We start from the raw sequence: 5,669 nt of genomic DNA, 5'->3' as shown, positions 1-5,669 counted from the left end.
AATCCTGAAACAGAACCATCTCTCTACTGAAACTACCAATACTCCAGATGAGATATTCAAAACGTGAACTCCGGAGTGCGGGATGTAACAGTTATTTGAGTAAATTTGGTTAATCGTGTATATTTCTCAGGGAAATGGAACAGCAATGCAAGATTTGTCACGTAAGTTAATTTTCATAGATAATCATCACAATTTAAACATCTGAAAATACATTAAGAGATAGAGCATATTGTTCAGTGGTTTCACCTAAGTCAAGATGCATAATTAAAACATCAAATGCAAAAACTCCTGACAATATCAGTCATTAGGAAAATACATTTCAAAAGAAGGAAGAAAATGGATTTTTTTCTTTCAAAATCTTCCTTCGCAGTTCTTGAAGTGCTTTACATCCAGTCTATCAGTTTATCGTTATGTGTTTTATAATCAGGGAATACAAAAATCTGAATAAATATCTGTTCATTAGTGATTTACCAGTAAAGATTAATCATTTTATGTTCATTTCCATTTCTTTTTTGCAAAAACAGAAACTCGCTGATATTTTAATAGTTCTACATTAAAGCTAATGTAAAAAGGGGGATGAACTAGATTATTAAAGTATAATGTAAGAAATTCTAATTTCTTAAAAATCTCATGGGTTTTTCAGCCTTCACATTTTCATACACTTCTCTTGCACTTGTGAAACAATTTGCAGTCGAACAGAGTGAAGATCACACTGATAGACCTTTGGAAGCTTGAAAATGCACAGTGCATCAAAACTTGTGGCCCTTCTCCATAGCCTAGTCAGCCGATAAGAGTTGGGACATTACTCTAGTCAGGCACTTTAGCGACTGTGTTTACCACGTCTCAGATCGTGCTAAAGAAATACTCAATGTTTTCAAATAACATTGTTGAAAAGTTAATCTATGAATTAATTATTTATATTAAGGTCTCTTTCTCCCTCTAGACTGTAAGCCCCTTCTGGGCAGGGAACGTGTCTACCAACTCTGTTGTATTGTACTTTCCCAAGCACTTAGTACAGTGCTCTGACACAGTAAGTGCTCAATAAACACCATTGATCAATTGAACCACTGCCTCTCCCGACTCCAGTCCATATTTCACTCCACTGACCGGATTACCTTCCAACGGAAACGTTCAGGGCAAGTCACCCCTTTCTTCACAAATCTCCAGTGGTTGCCTATCCACCTCCGTATCAAACAAAAACTCACCATTGGCTTTAAAGCTTTCCATCATCTTGCCCCCTCTTCCTCACCTCCCTTCTCTCCTTCTACAATCCTGCCCAAACACTTTGTTCCTCTGGGGTAAACCTTCTCACTGTGCCTCCATCTCGCCAGTCTCACCACCAACCCCTGGTGCACTTCCCAACTCTGGCCTGGAATTCCCTCCCTCCTCAAATCCCCCAAACACTTACTCTTCCCCCTTTCAAAGCTTTTCTGACAGTACGTCTCCTCGGACAGGCCTTCCCAGACTACACCCCACTTTTCCTTATCTCCCACTCCCTTCCACTTCATCCTGACTCACTCCCTTTGCTCTTCTCCCCTCCCTGCCCCACAGCATTTATGTATATATCTGTAATTTTATTTACTATTTATTTATATTGATGTCTGTTTACCTGTACTGATGTCTGTTGCCCCTTTCCCTAGACTTTGAGCTCGTTGTGGGCAGGGATTTTCTCTCTTTATTATCGTATTGTACTTTCCCAAGCACTCAGTACAGTGTTTTGTATGCAGTAAGCACTCAATAAAGATGATTGAATGATTAATGAATTGATTGATTGATCGATTCCAGTCAGGAGTTGTTCAACTGCTCCTCCAATTGGTCCAATTTGCTCTATCTAGCAATTCAGAGTATCCCTATCTTTTTCTATTTAATATTTAGGTCTTCATATGTTTTAACAATGTGATTCATGGAAACTAGACCTACGGATGAATTAAATATCTTGTTTTTTTAACTTTTCTTAAAAAATGAAATGATCTTTTTCAATAATAGAAAATCAGCTTAGCTCATGGTGGCAGAGAAACCCTGCACAATGCACTGCACATAGTAAGTGCTCAATAAAGACCACTGATTGATAATGAGAACACGGGGCTGTTGTCTGCTAGAGGAAATGCTGCGCTTGACTCCTACAGCTTTTATGGGCCTTTAAGCTTCACAACAACCAATCAATCCTTTGTATTTACTGTGTGCTTATTGTGCGCCGAGCACTGTACTAAGTGCTTGGGGTAGGGGAGGTATTAGAGTTGGTAAACATGTTTTCTGCCCACAGTGAGCTTACAACAACAAAAAGAAACTCATCTCAAACCCTGAGAATAGAAACAGTAATTACAGTAATAAGAATGGTATTTACTAAGCACTTCAGTGTAGTAAAGCACTGTCCTAAATACTGGAGGAGATACAAAAAACTCCCAAAAACCATATTGCATAGGCTCCATCCCACAGGAAACTCACCATAGATAAGCAGAGTGGCCTTGTTGACAGACCACGGGTCTGGGAGTCAGAAGGATCTGGGTTCTAATCTTGGCTCTGCCACTTATCTGCTGTGTGACCTTGAGCAACTCACTAAACTTCTCTGTGCCTCAGTTACCTCATCTGTAAAATGGGAATTAAGAACCCCATATGATAGGACAGGGGCAGTGTCCAACATGATTAGCTTGTATCTACCCCAGTGTTTAGTATGGTGCCTGGCAATGAGTAAATGCAAAGAATTGGATGAATAGAAGAAAGGCTATTGAGCTTCTTTCCATGCCTCTCTATCCATACTTAGTATTCAGTGAGCACTTACTGTGTGCAAAGCACTGTACTAAATGCTTGGGAGAGTACACTATAACAACAAACACACATTCCTGCCCACAATGAGCTCCCAGTCTAGAGGGGGAGACAGGCATTAAGGTAGATAAACAAACAAACAAACAAACAAATACATACATACATACATACATACATAAATAAATAAATAAATAAATAAATAAATAAATAAATAAATAAATAAATAACAGATATATAGATAAATGCTTTGGGGATGGAAGGGAGGAAGAATGAAGTCGCAAATGAGAGCAGTGCAGAAGGGAGAAGAAGAGGAGAGGAGGGTTTAGTCAGGGAAGGCTTCTTGAAGGAGAGTTCGGTAAGGCTCTGAAGTAGAGGAGAGTAATAATCTGTCCTATATGAGGAAGGAGGGTGTTCCAGGCCAGAGGTAGGATGTGGGCAAGAGGTCAGCGGAAAGATAGATGAAATCGAGGTACAGTGAGAAGGTTAGCATTAGAAGAATGGCGTGTGTGCGGGATGGGTTGTAGTAGGAGAGTAGCGAGGTGCGGTAGGAGGGGGCAAGATGACTAAGTGCTTTAAAGTCAATGATGAGGCATTTTCATTGGATTTTTTTTATCCTTCAACTCATCTTTCTCCTCTTCTTTTTCAAAGCAACATCAACTGTTGCCTGTAATCAGGACTGAAATGAACACTTCTGCTACCACTCCTTGGAGGAGCATAACAAAGAAAACACCGGAACGACAGCTCATTCCAGTCCAAGCGCCTTTATTCCCACTCCCTCCTGGGAGGTCCCAGCACATGTCCATGGGTCCAGGAGCTAAACACTTGTTTCCTGCAAATCTGGTCTTCTATAACATTTGGTGCATTTACCCAATCTCTCCCCGAGATGTTCCCGCAGGCACAAATCCTCTTGGCCTTCCACTGCTTGTTGGACTGTCAATCCATTCCCTCAGCCAACTAGTGATTGCCTCCATCAATAGCTGCTCCTTCTAGTGGGGCACGGTAGGACCTGCCATCTTGGTTTCTCTGTTACCTTGTGATTGTGGTCCAGGGCTAGAGCCTTGGGCAGAGGCGAGGCTCCAGAGTGACTAGGTCCCCATCACCATGGGGTTAAGCACTAGGGAACAGAAGAGAAAGGCGTCACCGGGGAAGGTCATACCAAGTTCCGGGCATCTCCCCACTCCAGAAAGCAAGGAGTGGGGAGAAGGGGACGAAGGGAGGCTGGAACCAGGGCTCTGACCTCTGAGGAAAGGGAGAAGGGAAAACCAACTCCATGGGTGCCTGAGCTATCTGCATGGTATGACCACTCATCCTCACTCCTGCTCATGACCCAGAATGAGGGCAGTCTACTTCACCCCTGCTGCGGCAGCCTCGACTCTCAGTGTAGGGCTCCATGGCACCCAGTGTGGAGGCAGCAATGACAGAAGGAAGAGTGGAAGTCAGGGACGAGTGAATGCTCCGTGGGGGGAAACAGGCTGGACTCACCTCTCTACCACAGAGTCTGACCCACGGAAAACAAAGGGTAACAATTTTATATCCTTATATTCTGCCATTTCCCCAATCTTTAAATATCTCTCTCCCGCTGTAGACTTTGAGCTCCTTGTTGGGCAGGGATCATGTCCACCCTCTCTATTGAATTGTACTCTCCCCAGCATTTACTGAATACCACTGATTGGTTGATTGATTCCCAGGTTTTCCCATGGTGGTTTCCAAAACCCTATAAACCATCAGTGGTATTTATTGATTGTTTACTGGTTGCTGAGCACTGTACTAGGTGCTTGGAAGAGTTCGGTACAGTAGAATTGATAGACACTTCTCATGGACACAAGGAGCTCAGTCTAGTGTGAGAGATAGACATTAAATAAATTACTAACGAGGGAAGGGGAGAGAAAAGTATACATTTACTTGCTGTGGGGATAGGGGTGAGTGAATAAAAACTTGCAGATTCAAAGGTTTAGGCAACATAGAAGAGAGGGTCAATGGGAGAAACGAGAGGCTCATCAGGGAAGGCCAGTTACTGGCATATCAGGAGCAGCTTCCCCCTCTCAGGGTCACATCTGGAGAGTTTCCAGTACTCTACTAGTCATGACTACAGGACGGAGAGTCAAGCAGAGGCCTACCCATTCTATTCCTAGCTGGGGCAGTGGCTAGCGAGTGGAAGGCAATCTGCTACAAGTCAAAACTCCCCTGTGCTGGGAAGCAGCATCAAGGGAGAGAATCCAGGGCAGAGACTTGTTTACTGTGCAGAAGGAGGCAACGATAAACTATTTCCATATTTTTACCAAGAAAACTCTATCGATCCGCTACCAGAATGATTGCAGATGGAAGTGGGGCGTTCTGGGAGAGATGTGCCCATGGCGTCGCTATGGGTCAGACATGACTAGACAGCATAAGACAATAGGAGCAGCTTCAGCCTGTTGCCATGGTCCTGGACGACCTTGTAGAGCTCCCCATCACCATGTCTTGTGCCACACCAGCAGGGTTCCAACCACTTTCAGCTATAGCACAGGTCAGGGGCTCCCACTACAGTGGTTTGTGTGATGGAGACAATTTGGTTAGCATGTTGAAGTCTTTGTGACTATTTCCCCTGCCCCAAAATATATGTCCTCCTCTTTGTTTTTGCCTGTCTCCCCACAACTTCTGTCCCTTTCTCTTTACTTCTTTATATCTCCCTCTCATTCTACCCCCATTTCTGTTTGTTCCCCCAACATCTTTTTGCCTCCCCTATTATAGTTTGCCTCTATTTCTATTAATTTAAAAGCACCCCTTTTCTTCTGCTCCTCCTCCCCTCCCCATCACCCCAACTCCCTCCCTCTGCTCTACCCCCCTTCTGTCCCCCAGCACTTGTCTATATTTGTACATATTTTTATTCTATTTATTTTATTAATGGTGTGTATATATATAATTAT

The 5,669-nt window shown here is 43.2% G+C and overlaps 1 non-coding gene across 1 annotated transcript; it reads left to right on the top strand.

Moving 5' to 3' along the window:
- The first annotated feature begins 4,799 nt into the window (after nucleotides 1–4,799).
- LOC114817445 lies at nucleotides 4,800–4,937 on the top strand. The gene has a single exon (XR_003765307.1). It is a non-coding gene; the product is annotated as a small nucleolar RNA SNORA7 (small nucleolar RNA).
- The last annotated feature ends 732 nt before the right edge of the window (nucleotides 4,938–5,669 follow it).

The sequence above is a fragment of the Ornithorhynchus anatinus genome, chromosome 1, assembly GCF_004115215.2.
Source record: "Ornithorhynchus anatinus isolate Pmale09 chromosome 1, mOrnAna1.pri.v4, whole genome shotgun sequence".
In the NCBI taxonomy this organism is placed as follows: Eukaryota; Metazoa; Chordata; class Mammalia; order Monotremata; family Ornithorhynchidae; genus Ornithorhynchus; species Ornithorhynchus anatinus.
Note: the sequence above shows the minus strand (reverse complement) of the source record. Positions and strands in the feature narration are given on the sequence as shown.